Source organism: Lactuca serriola, chromosome 1 (assembly GCF_051521515.1).
Source record: "Lactuca serriola cultivar US96UC23 chromosome 1, Lser_US96UC23_V15, whole genome shotgun sequence".
Lineage (NCBI taxonomy): Eukaryota > Viridiplantae > Streptophyta > Magnoliopsida > Asterales > Asteraceae > Lactuca > Lactuca serriola.
In genome coordinates, this window is record NC_136408.1 from 203,465,720 (window position 1) to 203,481,043 (window position 15,324).

A 15,324-nucleotide genomic window follows, 5' to 3' on the forward strand; every position below is an offset into this window, starting at 1 on the left:
TGGAGGCCGAGCAAAATGCTGACCCAGATCGGGTACCCTCACCATACACTGTAATTACTCCCCCACTAGAGTCTCGTATGGTCACCAACTAACGCTCGCAGTCGATAACAGCTCCAAATCGGCTCAACCAGTTCATACCCACAATGACACAGACATCCCCCATCGCAATCGGTACCAAATCTATCGGGAACTCAACGCTGAAAATCTCGAGTACACATCCTCGGATCACATCAGTAGCAAAAACCACTCGCTCGTTAGCTATAGAAACTCGCAGAGGTTAACTCAACGCCTCTCGTCAGATACTGATGTGCTGACTAAATGTTAATGACAAAAAAGATCGACTCACACCCGAGTCAAATAATACCAAAGCAGGTACGAAATTCACAAGAAAAGTACCTAAGCATACCACAATATAAGCACAATATCTCAAACTTAGTAATAGTAAATAAAAGAATACATATTAGCCACGACATCGGGCGCTACACGGACCTCCTCTGCTGTCAACTGAAAGGCTCTCCCGTGAGCCTTCGGTGCCTCGGCCTTCGCTGGCTGGACCTCGGTAGCTCTAGCAGTAGGTGCAGATCCGTGTTCTGATCCCTGAAGTAGCTGTGGGCACTCGACCTTTCGATGGCCAGTCTGGTTGCAGTGAAAGCAAACTGCAAACCCCTTGGAGCAATCCCTCGTGAAATGCTACTCCTTGCCACACTTGTAGCCCACCCCTGCTCTGCATACTCCCTCATGGCTCTTGCCGCACTCCCCACAAGTGCGGCCCTTGGGTTCCCATATCTCGAATCAACGGGCTTTTCCTGCTTGACTGCCGGCTGAGACTATACCGACCGCCTATCCCTCCTCTGAGACTCAGCCTCCTCCTTGGCCTGAGTCTCTAGCTCAATCTCCCTCTTCCGAGCATTTTCCTGGAGCTCGGCAAATGTCCAGTATGTCGAGTTCGCTACGAACTCACGAATGTCTCTCCTCAGTATGCTCAAATATCGACTCATGCGTGCCTGCTTAGTAGACACATGCTCAGGGAAAAATAATGCCCTCTCGTGAAACATCCGTGTAATCACAGTCACGGACTCCGTCCCCTGCTTGAGGGACAAGAGAGGCTAGACGTTCCCTCTCCACAAGGGGAACATTCTCATCTTGGAACGTGGTGGTGAACCTCTCCCAGGTCACCGCTGTATTCTCTGCAGGAGTGAAATCGGCCGTCACAAACTTCCACCAGTCCTTCACTCCCAAGTGAAGCTGGTTCAGAGCGAACCGTACCATCAGATGCTCCGGACAAGAGCCGATGTAGAAGCATCCCTAAATGTCAGAGATCCAACTCATCGTATCTATCGGATCCTGGGTCCCATCAAATACTGGTGGCTTCATGTTATTGAACTCTCGGTACAGAAACGAGTCACTCCCTGTGGCCTCGCGGCAGCGACAGTTGTAGTGGCTACAACAGCCGCCGCCTCAGTAACTGCAACATATCTCTTGTCAAATGTCTCAATCAGCGTGGTCTTGATAGACCCAAACATATCTGGGATGGCCTCCCAGATCGCCGTGGCCACCTCTTCGTGAATCATCCGACGAATCTCCTCGTTGCTAACGTCGCTGCTCCCTGGTGTGTGGCGTGTCCCAACCATGATGTCTCTGAAACAAAACATAAAAGAAATTAGAGACTCGCTCAAGTATACTCTCACTCGATACTCAACCCTACTTGTTCCCTAGTACCCTAAGGATTCTTACTTGGACTGCTCATTGATCCGGTGTTTCTAGTAGTACGGGGCTTATACTACCTTCCACACCGCATTAGTATTCACCCAAGTCCTCCTACTAGGATCCCAGATCACAAGTACACTATATCTCACTGAACACAGACTATCCTCCAGTAGACCACTCATAAGCTCCTCGCTGCTACCTACTCACTCTCGAAGTAACACATAGTAGCAGTAATCTCCTAGGCTAAGGCATCACAAATCAGGCCACTCTAGTCCTAGATATGAATACCTAGCCTACTCTAGCATGCATAACATAACACATAATGTAAGGGTATTTTGGGAAATCACCGTTCGGGCGTTGGGTGTCGTATATACTGCTCCGTTCTGCTTTTCTTAAAATCTTTTACTCCTTTAGAAAAATTGTTTCTTTTATGAATTTTTTTCTCAAATCCTCAGTTTGAGTTCAGATATGCCCAAAGGTGCATGTGAATCCCTTAAACCAAGGCTCTGATACCAACTTGTAACGATGTAAATTTCAAAACAATTTTTCATTTTTAAAACAGAACATATCTCATATGAACTCCCAAAATTCAAATGTATGAAATCATGTATCAGTAAAACATATCCCAGAATCTCAAATACATAATACATAATACTCTATCAGTATGTACAGATCATGCTGGCACCTTCCTGCGATCCTCGCTGGTACGTAAAACACATATCACATAACACGGTAAGCATAAATGCTTAGTGAGTTCCCCAAAAAACCACATACAACACATAAGCCACTCGAGGCTATAACTCGGTAAGACCCTCTGGTCTATGTGTCTCATCGGGACCCTTCAGTCCCATAGCTCGTTGGACCCTCTGGCCCGATCTAAATCGTTGGACCCTCTGGTCCGGTCTGGTTGAGGACCCTCTGGCCTCGTAAGTCATTGGACCCTACAGTCCGGTCTAATATCACATAACATACAGAAATCACAAAGCACATAATCTCAAGCAACCACATAACACGTAAGACCCTCCGGTCTACACATAGATACCACTCTAGGTAATGTATACTGAGAAGACTCACCTCGGGTAACTCGGATAATCTCGAAATCGAAATACTGATCTAGCCTCCGCCTAATCACATAAAATAATTACCTCTAATTAATAACGGCTCTCAAAGGCTAGGCTAGTCCCTTCCTATATTCTCTATAAAGGGTGAAAGACCATTTTACCCCTCCAAAGGTCCAAAAGTCCAATTGTTGACCAAACCCTAAAAGTCAACAGTAGGGAGTACGGGGAGCGTACCAGCTCTGTATGCGTGGCGTACCCCGTGGCTATCCAGAACCGGGGAACTCGACCCGTAAGCTACGCGTACTGGGATTACGCCCAATGTAAGTCCGAGTTTCAGACTCCTCGTGGTTTTTGGACTGAATCAGCTAAGACATAAGCTCATATCCCAAATCTGGTTATTCTAATGCCTCTTAATCCATAAAGTCAGTGACTTTACGCCTTTGCATGGCTGTAAAGGTCACCAACACCCAAATCACACCACTTTCTTCCTTAAGAGACTCATATCTCATGCATGGCCAACTCTTATTAACCAAGATTAGATTTTTATGGCTCTATAACACAAATAAGCTAACAAGGGACAAATCTTGGATTTTAGGGGCTTATCAACTCATAAATCCATCAACTTTGGGGACAAAAACCCTAAAACACCCCACACATAAACACAAACAAAAGAGTAGGAAAGCTTGAAGCTTTTTACCTCTAAATGAAGCTTCTCTCACTGCTAAGCTCAGATTGAAGTGCTTGGGCTCTCACTCCTTCTACAAAGCTTCCTTCCTACTTCTAATGATCAAGAACACACCAGCAAGATCTCAAAGGCACTCTCTTGCTACCAAAATGAGGGTTACGGTTTTGGGGAGGATAAGTCTCTAGAAATGGTGGCCAACAAAGAGGCCATAATGTTCTTTAAATAGGGGGCTCACTTAAAATTAGGGTTTCATATTGGGTCTGGTACGCCCCGCGTACACCTTGGTATGCCCGACGTACTAGTGGCCCTTTGCGATCAAACACGCGCAAGAGTATGCTGAGCGTACACTCTAGTACGCCCTGCGTACCCATCTACCACTATTCTCTTTCACAAGGACCAATATGAACAATTGATCAAAGATCAGAGTTCACAAGGTATACCTAAGTTTTTGGATCTTACAGAGCATTGGGGATATAAGGTGCTCAAGTAGGGTGCAAACCCTAAAAATTAAGGTTTGCTCCTGGATGACGTACGCCCAACCTATTAGGGGGTAACCCCGTGTCGTGCATGCTTTGAAGTACGCCCGACGTACCTTCTGTACGCTCAACATACGAGGTTTGTAAGCCAAATAAGAGAAGAAAATAATTAGGTTAAGATTTTACATGACATATTGAGCATTACAACTCTCCCCTTCTTGAATCTGACTTCGTCCTCGAAGTCCTCCTTTGCAAACACCTATGGGTAATGGTCTCTTATCTCCTCTTCAGCATCCCATGTCCATTTTGACCCCTTTCAGTGTTACCATTGCACCTTTTTCCAATTCCACAACTATGTTTCGAAGACTCTTCGTCTTCTTGTCAAGGATTTCCACTGGACTCTCTATATAATTTAGGAGATCATCTACCTAAATGTCCTACAATGGAATCACTACGGAATAATCGACCAAACTGATGAGTTTAGAAACTCTTAGATCGATTAGATCTTCAACAGGTTAATCAACAAAATGAATTAGCAAACAAACAAGCAAACAATATAACATAAGATGGAATCAAATATTGCTTAATGATTCAAAGTAGTCACGCCTCAGCAGAGCTCAATCAAGAACTTCCACTGTAGAGGCGAGCTAGGGTTTCAGTACAATTAATGAGAATAATTATCAAAAGCGTTGTTTTCTAAGGATGCACGCATCCACCTTAAATACTAAACCCTAATAAAATAATCACGGTTCGACAGACCCAAACCGGATATACAAAATAAACCAAACATTAAGCCCAATGACGCAACTTTAATACTCAACAATCTCCCCCTTTGCGTTAATTGAGGAGAGAGCTTAGTTCAGTTAGACAACAGAAGATTTCTTGACAGTATTGAACACGTTCGGTATAATGGCCAATAGAGTTTGACGAAAAGTGATATACCACCGAAGCATGTCCGTGAAATTCTTCTTGTCTGACTCTCTGTTCTGCTTACACTGGTGAATAATCTCAAGAATATGCTCCAGGCAGGCTGTAGAGAACAAGTGTTTAACAACAAGAGCGAAAAAAACCTTTCACCTTTGGATCTCGTGAACATGAAATTAAGATTAGTGGAGTCAATTTGACGCAACTTCATTTTGTTAACATCTCCGGGCTCTCCAGTAGGCTTCACTGTCGGTCTCTTCCTCATAACATGAGCCACCTCTTGATCCATTTTGGCAACTTCAACGATATAAGAGGCCAGCATCCTCTTAAGATGACCAAGGATCGGCTCATAATCCTTCGAATTTGAGAGAAAAATATTAAAAAGTAAAATCCAATCGTGAGGATTTAGGTTAGGTGTAACACCGTAAAATTTAAAACAATTTTTCGCTTTTTAATACCATACAAATTCATTCATAATAACTTCCAAGAAAACAATGTATCAACATTATCTCATTACAAATCCCTAGATCAAATCATAATAAACTCCGTGGGTGTATGTACAGATCATGCCGGCGCCTTCCCGCGATCATCACTGGTACCTGAGACACATAACACAAAACACTGTAAGCATGAAGCTTAGTGAGTTCCCCAAAATACCACTCTAACACATATTAGCCACTCAAGGCTATAACTCTGCTGACCCTCTGGTCAGTGTGTCTCAGTGGTACCCTCCAGTCCCAACTCTCTGTGGGCCCTCTAGCCCTAGCTCTATGGACCTACTGGTCCTATCTCTGGAAACTCTGAATAATGCATATCACATATCCCAATAACACATAAATAGCATACAAACACACTGGCACGTAACTCAAAAGTACACTAGCACATAACTCTATTACCACTCTAGTTAAGGTATATTAAGGAGACTCACTTCAGATGTCTCGGTAAATCTCTGACTCGGTAGAAATATGGTATAGCCTCAGCCTAATCACATAAAGTAAATACTCTCATAAATATAACTCTCGAGACTTGACTCAACCCTCTCGTGGCACCCTTAGAAGGGTAAAAGACCATTTTCCCCTCTCTTGACACAAAGACCCCATTGTTGACCAAACCCTCAAAGTCAACAAAGTCAACGGACAAGCTTTGACCCGACTCGCCGAGTGCACTTGGGCGACTCGGCGAGTCTATGCGTGTCCACCATCCCTCTAGTCTCGCATGACACGTCGAGTCTTTCCCCTGCTCGATGGGTTACACCTGGCATGAATCGCAGGGCCACCCCGACTCAACTCACCGAGTCCCATTATGAACTCGACGAGTTCCGCCTTGAACTCCATTCCTCTATTTCCCTCTGACTCACCAAGTCATTCCCCCAACTCGGCAAGTTACTCACTGAGTGAACTATGGGAAAACCCTAGCCCTACTCGTCGAGTCTGTTCTTTGGACTCGGCGAGTTCATGCCATGCTCAAGCTCAAATGACCTCCTGAGGTCAGATCCGTTCCTCTAATCCATAGATCTGGCCTCCTTAAATCAATATAAACACGTAAAGTCTGGATCTTGATGCCCAGGCAAAGACCCAATGGATCTATTTGAAGAAATGGCCTCAATATGTCACCCTAAGCTCATATTACCCAATGTCACTCCATAAAGATCAGGGAGTTAAGGTCTCTGGACCTCTTTGGATCCAGATCCGAAGCCTCATCACAAGAAGGGACCAATTGCACCATCATTCACACTCTAAATGGGCTAGAAACACTAACTCTCAAGGATTAACACCCAAAACTGAAGAAGAATCGAAAATATACCTCAATTTGAAGTCCTTAGGCTATGAAATCCACATAATAGCACCCTTTTCAGCTCCCTCTTGCCTTGGTCACCTTCTTCTTGCAAAAATACCCACACAAGGAAAAAAAAGGCATCTTCTTCCTCACAAACGCTCTAGATTGCTTAGAGTTTCACTCAGGGGTCTGGTAGCCGCAATTGGTGGCTATAAGCCCCTTTAAATAGGTCTCAATCCCCAGGAATTAGGGCTTCATTAAACAGCGCAGACTCGCCGAGTCCACTACTCGACTCGCCGAGTCTGGTCATTAACACGAATGGAATTCACGACCCTACTCGGCGAGTCTAAGCATCAACTAGCCGAGTCCCTCCAAAATCTCCAAAGTAAATAATAAATAATGTACCTGGGAATCCGGATGTTACATTAGGAAGATCCACCAACGACATTTTATGGACCGAGTTGCCCGATCCTCTAGTTATACGAATCTGAATATTGAAATTTTTTCCAGTAGGTGAGGGTTTCATCACCTTGACAGTGGTTATCTTCTAAGCACTCCACGTCAGATATTGAGGTTGACCGAACTTAAGATATTAGTCAATAAGATCACGATAAACCTGAGGATGAGGAGAGGGAACTTCAACTCTTGAATCAAAACATTGAAATGCAAATGCCTTTCTGGTTATAGGCATCTCGAATTGAGAGACTCGTGTGCTGTCACAATCAAAAGAGACAACAGGTTCTAGCCAATACATGCTAGGAAACTCAATTGCTTCTTTGATCAGTCCATTCCTAGTCCAGGGAGGAAACAAAGCCTTCTTACAAACAAGAGCATCATGCTCTTCCTTCTTCTTTCTTTCTCTCTCTTCTATCTCTCTAGTGATCTAAAGATTATCATCTAACTCTTTGTCCCTTTGCTTTTGCTTCAGAACTTCGGAAATCATTTCATTATCTTCATCACTTTCACCAGATATGCCCTTCTTCTTTTCTTGAACACCAGAACTTGAAGCTTCATTACCCTTCGGTTCTGTTTTGAAAATAACTTTGGGTAGGACTGGAAGAATCTTCACAATTTTCACAACACCATCTCCCCTTGTTGCGGAGTGACGATCGGCTCTGTAACACCCTTCATCTGGCTAAGAATTTCAATTGCCGGAAGAAGTTTGGATGTCCAATGATTTCTGATTGTGAGAGTAAGAACTGGATCATGAGCATGAATAACATTACTCAAAAGATTAAGAACATCAGAGGCACAAATTTTTAGAGTTGTACGCTCTGTTTTTAAGGAAACAATTTCCTTATCCGCCCGAGAAAGCTGAACTTGCTGAACTTCAATTTGGGTATTTTTGCAAGTTAGATCATCCATTAATTTGTGTTCCATTGCCAAGTCAGCTTGAAGCTTCTCTAGGCGAGAATTAACCGAGCTAATGAAAGAATGGTTCTCAGTTTGAATGTCAGACCTAACTGAATCAAATTTTGCTGTCTCTGCTTGAAGAGATTGGGAGAGGGAATCAATCGTGGCATTCACCTTGGCGGCATTTGAATCAGCATGACCCTTTAGGGAATCAAGAAAGACCCTAGAATCTTGAATAAGCTCTTCGACATCAGTTGTTGCTTTCTTGCAGAGAGACGTAGAATCGTTAATTAGTTTGGTGGATTTATCAATAGAATCTGTGTACTGCTCAAGAGCTATGTCCAAAAAAGCCTTCATAACTACATCATTCGTTTTCGCTGAAGAAGCAATCAGTTGATCAAGCTTATCATGAATACCCTGCAGTTGTTTCTTTGGAATAGAAGCTTCATGATCATCATCAGAGGGAAGTTGGTAAAGACTATAATATGTTGAGTCAAACTTAAAATTATCACCACCAAGAGTAGGAGCAGAATCACTTGAGGGTGAGGGTGAAGAGGTTTGGCTGTAATAGGGGTGTCAGTCTTAGTATTAGCCCCCGTATCAGATACGTTGACTATTACCGGAGAAGTAGGTGAAGTTGTAGTGATTGGGGTAGAAGTAGAAGTGGCTTCAGAAATAATTGGTGGTGGGAGTGGAGTTGTAGATATCGGTATTGAGCTAACTGGTGGACGTGGAGAAACAGAAGTAGCAGGTTGAGATAAAGTAGTTTGTGAAACTGGTTGAGAAAAAAATGGTGGAGGTGTAGGAGCATCCGAAACTTGAGCAGTAGACTTCGGTGGAGATGGCGTAGGAGTTGGAAACTTGTCTTTATTGTGTTCAGTGGGAGTTGGAGAATGAGGAGGGGTGTTACCTCTGGTAGTAATGTCATGCTGAACTTCTTCTTCTTCATCAACAGACTGCTCATCATCATGATTAGAGCTAGAAGGAGAAGGATTCTTGCGACACCTTGCCATCTTCTTAATTTTCTTTGAAGCCGAAGCTGCAGCTTTTTTTAGCTTTTCGCTTCCTAGATTTGATCGGCTTAGCAGATGGACCTTCGGTTCCCACTTTCTTGGAAACAGCCTTTTCCCTCGCTTGGCAGGCTTCTCAACAGTATCTAATGCTTCTTGCATTTCAGAAGTTAGTTGTCTTGGACCCGTTGGAGGTAGCTTCCGATACTCAGCCATTACCTTAATTTCTCTTGTCACACACCTGTACATAGTTTCAGGTATCGAACAATTGAAGGAAAACTTAGTTGCATCAGAGAAGATGATCTTCTTGGTGTGAAAAGTAGCCACACAGGAAAGCAGAGCATCATTCATAACCGGAATTTGAAAATGCTCAATAGTCCGTCGAGTCACTATGGTCCAAAAACAACCACAAGAAATCTCTGAATGTATGGTGGAGGAGTTGTTACTTTGCTAGAACCATAGAGAATGGTCATAAATCCTTTGCTAGAACCATCCGACCCAGCTACTCGTTCCGCCAAACTCTTGTTGATTAGAGTTAGCAATCCATTCCACTGCAGTGGCAAACATGACTTTTTGAATTTAGTCACGGTAGTGAGGACATCAATATAACCTATATCATAGAACATTGAGAATAACTGAGTCGTAGTTATGAAATAAGGAGAAATAACAGATACATCAATAGCAAGCCCTAGTAAAGAACTGAAGCGGGCTTTAGAGATGGAGGTCTTGTGATTAAAGATCTCTAAGTAGATGCGTTCCTTGTTCTTGTCATAGGAAGCAGTAGTATAAACTTGTGATAAAAAGGACATTGGCACCAATTCGATTTAAGTAAGGGCTATCACCAATGGTGAATACTTGAGCACCTCTACCACATGTAGCATGTAGTGATCATACAGAGAAGGATTGAGTTGGATGATCAGATTCTGGTTCGGCTTGATGGGAAGCAAGTGTGAAGAAGCTTTCTATTCTTGCAAAGAAGATTATTCTGCCATTGTTGAGATAAAGAAGATGAAGAACAAAGAAGCGCCTGTTGTATTCAAGAGAGAGCAAAGAAGATAGGGAGGTACAAGAAGTGTCAGAAACCCTTTATATATCATTGCCAGGAGAGAGAAAAAATCTTCCGTAATAATGATACGATTTCTGAAACGTCGCCTGAAAAAGCACGATTGACAGCTTGGTTTCCCCAGATAGAAATCATCACGCGTGGGTTTAGGAACCGTTTCAAACTCACGCACCCAATTTAATGCTTATCCGATGACTCGGTTCAAATTGTTATCCACATATCCTCTTTTCAAAACAATCTTCAACTTCCAACACATGCATTGTTAAACATAGATCATTCTTTCGCTGCAACATGACCATTTTCGCTCCACACATCAAAGAGACAGCAGTGCGGTCAGTCCTCAAATATAAAACATAAACGAAGCAGTAGGACTAACACCTTGAGATATGGAAAATCATAAAAACAATTTTCGTGCAAGAGTGTGGAAAAGATGAAGAAATAAAGCAAAGAGTATATGGGACATGAGTAATGTCTTAAGACATAAAACAGAAGATTCCGGGGATGAATCGGTTCCTTCAACGTCAAGAGAGACTTGAAGTGCTTATGTGGTTTCCTGAGAAAATACGATCGAGTGTCTGTAAATAAACATCGAAAAGCTTCTTTTCAACTATTGGTGCTCAAAGGTGGCTTATCTTCAACTAAACTGCAAGACTTAATATAAGTCCGAAAGTTGGATGAAGTACTTATGAGACGGATGTGGTCTGTTGAACAAGTAGGTTGGATATTGTTTGTGGTGACACGATGTTTAATAGAAGTCTCAAAAACAAAAAACTAAACTGGATCTTTTGGGAAGAAATGCCTTGGTGTCAGAAAATTTCATAAAGATCACTCAAGAAATAAAAAGAGACTTCATAAGGTAACACGTAATAGCTTGAATAGAAATTATTTACTGTCAATTCATTGTTGGTGTTGGATTTTGGGTTTCACTCAGCACGTGGTGTACGCATCTAAGATCATAAACTCAGATTTTGTGTGACCATAAACCTCAGTGGTAATAGCTGAGAGTCTCAGGGGTTACATTGGTGGAATGAAACGTGATGGATAAATAAGAAGATATGGTGAAAGAACCGAAAGTACCTCTGCTATAAAAGGATGACAAAGCAGAAAACTCTTAACTCATATGAGAAGAGTAAGGTAGCTCATGATTTGAGTAAAGTTAGCAGCCTGATTGGGAAGAAACGATTGGTATGAATCAAATCATTAAGGCTTCACTCAGAGTCTTGGAGGCTTCGGTCTAGACACAACAATATGATTCTAGGGACACCTAATTAGTTCATGGATAATAGAATTTGTACCTACCCTTGCTTGACTGCATGTGGTCTCGGTGATCTTGAGACTAAAGAAAGAAAAGAAACCATACGAGAATAAAAGAAGAAAAGATATTTTTGTATTTTTGAACATTCTAAAAAGGAATAAAAACAGAAAATAAAATATATTTTTGTATTTTTAAAATATCTGAAAAAGAATAAAAACAGAAAATAAAAGATTGCAGATAATGAGAAAGACCAAGGAAAGATGAGTATAGATACTGAACAAAATATACAAGATTCACAACCAAAACCTAACCTTGGGAAGATGAAGCGAAATAGACCGAGCTGTTGGTTCATTTCGGTTCCCTAAAATTTCGGAGCCGAAATAGACCGAGCGTTCGGTTCATTTCGGTTCCCAAAAATTATGGACCCGAAATAGACCCCTTTTAGAGAGATAAAGGGGTTTCGGTACCGACTCGGCTTCCATCATTCCCAAACCTTGTAATATTCTGTTAAAACTTGCTTCTGGTAAGGCCTTAGTGAAAATATCAGCCAGTTGATCAGAGGACCGAACGAAATGAACTTCCACATTACCATCTTCAACATGGTGTTTGATGAAATGGTATCTCAATGGAATATGTTTGGTCTTGGAGTGTTGCACTGGATTGTGACATATTCTTATCGCACTTTCTAAGTCACAGTAAAGAGGAATTTTCTTCATATTCAGTCCATAATCTCTGAGCTGGCTTTGAATCCAAATGACTTGTGACATACATGAGGCTGCTGCGATGTACTCAGCTTCGGTTGTGGAGAGAGACACACAAGTTTGCTTCTTTGACTGCCAACTTACAAGTTTGCCATCAAGAAATTGGCATCCACCAGTTGTGCTCTTTCGGTCCAGACCACATCCACCAAGGTTTGAATCAGAAAAGGCTTGAACGAAGAATCCAGATTTTGCTGGATACCAGAGACCGAGAGACGAGGTTCGCTTCAGATATCGGAAAATATTCTTCACAGCAATCATATGAGGTTCTCTTGGATTAGCTTGAAACCTGGCACAATAACACACAGAGAACATAATATCTGGTCTACTAGCCGTTAGATACATAAAAGACCCTATCATTTGACGATAGAGGGTCATATCGACAACTAGTTTATCCAGAGAAGGTGTAAGCTTTGTGCCAAACGCTGTGGGAACTTTCCCCTTAGAGTCTCCCATCATACCAAACTTTGCCAACAGGGTCTTAGTATAAGCCTCCTGGTTAATAAATATGCCTTTTGGTCCCTGTCTAATATTTAGTCCAAGGAAAAAGTTAATTGAACCCATTGCGCTCATTTCAAATTTAGTCTCCATCAATGTCCTGAATTCAGCCGTTAGACTAGGATTTGTGGAGCTGAAGATGATGTCATCGACATAAATTTGAACTATCATTAAATGTTCGCCTTCTTTCTTGCGAAAGAGGTTGGGTCAACCGAACCTTGCATAAATTTCGACATTTTGAGAAAGCGAGTTAGAGTTTCATACCAGGCTCTCGGTGCTTGCTTCAGACCATATACTGCTTTATCGAGAACATTGCAATGATCAGGATATTTCTCGTTCACAAACGCAGGTGGTTGCTCAACATACACCGTTTCTTCTAGTTCTCCATTCAAGAAGGCGCATTTTACATCCATTTGAAAAACTTCGAAGTTTTTATGAGCAGCGTATACCAGAAAGATTCTTATAGATTCCAACCTTGCTACAGGAGAGAAGGTCTCCTCATAATCTATACCTTCTTCATGACAGTAACCCTTCACTACAAGTCTCACTTTATTGCAAATTACATTCCGTTTCTTGTCCACCTTGCTTCTAAAAACCCATTTTAGTCCAACCACCGAAGCATCCTTTGGTGTTGGAATTAATCTCTACACTTTTTTTAGCTTGAATTCGTTGAGTTCGTCCTGCATGGCCTGTACCCAATCAAAATGATCGAGTGCATTGTGAATCGTCTTCGGTTCAACCTTGGAGACGAACGAATTAAACATGTAAAATTCCACTTTAGAGAGTAGTGCAGTTTGTTTCGCTTTCAGTTGAGAACGTGTAAGAACCTTTTCTGATGGTTCACCAATAATTTGTTTTTGAGGATGGTCTTTAGTCCATTTGATGAGTGGTGGTTAATCAGGATCATAAGAGGGATCTAGTTCAGCATTTACTTCTTCTTTGGGTTCTGATTGATTGTCATCATCGTTTAGATTCACATTCTCCCCCTCGAATGATGATTCTTCTCCAGCTTCAGGCTCATAATTCTCCTTTTGGACTAGACTTTCAGATGGACTCTCCCCCTGGAATGGTGAATCTTGGATATTTGGAGAAGACAAACCCTCCCCTTGAACATAAGAACTAATTTTTGGAGTTTCGCATGACTCAGGCTGTTCGGTTACTGTTGGTTGATCATCTGTCATAGTCTTTGGTGCCTCATCAATTATCTTCTTCAGGCTGTCCACCCTGCTGTCTGCAGCTTGGAATTTAGAGTGAATAGCCTTTTCTGGTAAATCGAATAGCAACATGTATTGCTCGAAGAGATTTGATATAGGTGTCACAACTTGACCAGTTGTTGGAAATATTTCCTCCATATAACCTTCGGTTGTTGATAGTTTCTCGACGTAGTTATCATCGAAGGTGACATAGTAAGTCTCTTCAATTTTCTTTGAACGCTTGTTAAGAACTTTATACGCTTTAGAGGTTAAAGAATAACCCAGGAAAATCCCTTCATCCGCTTTAACATCAAATTTGTTTCGGTTCTCCTTTGAATTGAAGATAAAGCATCTTGAACCGAACACATGAAAGAACTTTACGTTGGGCTTTCGGTTGTTTAAGATCTCATATGGGGTGATATAAAAACGCTTATTAAGATAAGATCTGTTTTGCGTGAAACATGCAGAAGCAATAGCATCCGCTGAGAAATATAGAGGTAGAGAAGTGAAGCTAAGCATGGATCGGGCTGCTTCACATAAAGAGCGATTTCGCCTTTCGACAATCCCAATCTGTTGCGGAGTATATGGAGCAGAGAAGTTGTGAGTAGTTCCCTTTTCTGCTAGAAAATCTTCAAGAGCTATATTCTTGAAGTCCAACCCATTATCGCTTCTGACATTTCTAACCACCTTTCGTAGTTGAACTTCTATCTGTTTGATAAATAGTCTAAGCTTGGGAGTGGCCTCCGATTTCTGCCTCAAAAAGAACACCCAAGTAAATTGAGAGAAGTCATCAACTATAACAAGTGAGTACCTGCTACCACCAATGCTTTCGATTGAAGAAGGACCACATAGATCAACATGAAGTAATTCTAGTGGTTCAATAACTTTAGTATTGACTCGTGAAGGATGACTCTTTTGACTCTGTTTTCCCATTTCACAAGCTACACACAAGTGTTCTTTGTCAAACTTCAGAACAGGAAGACCGCAAACATGATCCCCAAGTACAAGCTTGTTGATGTCTTTGAAATTGAGATGGGAGAGCCTTCGGTGTCAAAGCCAGCTTTCGTCTGAATTAGATTTTGTTAGCAAGCAAACTGTTGGTTTTCCCCTTATGGGATTGAGATTGAGAGGGTACATCTCTCCTTTTTGCTTTGACTTCAGTAGAATATTGTTCGTTTTCTTTTCAATGATTTATGAATCATCGTCATCCAATGAAACCTTTAACCTTGTGCCGACTACCAGTTGTGAAACATTGACGAGGTTATGTTGAAGACCCTCATCGTACGCAACTTTTCGAATTGAGAAATCACCATTGGTAATCATACCATATCCTTTGATTGCGCCAAAGGAATTATTTCCATACTTGACACTTCCACCATCTTGAAGGGACTGAAATTCCCTCAGTTCTTCCTTTCTTCCTATCATGTGACACAAGCAGCCACTGTCTATATACCATTCATCATCGAACTGCTCGTCACGCATAACCTGCAAAAATTAAGCAAATTTAGGAACACAAAGTTTCTTGGGTCCTCGTGAGTCTTTTACATAAAACGGAATAGTAAGAG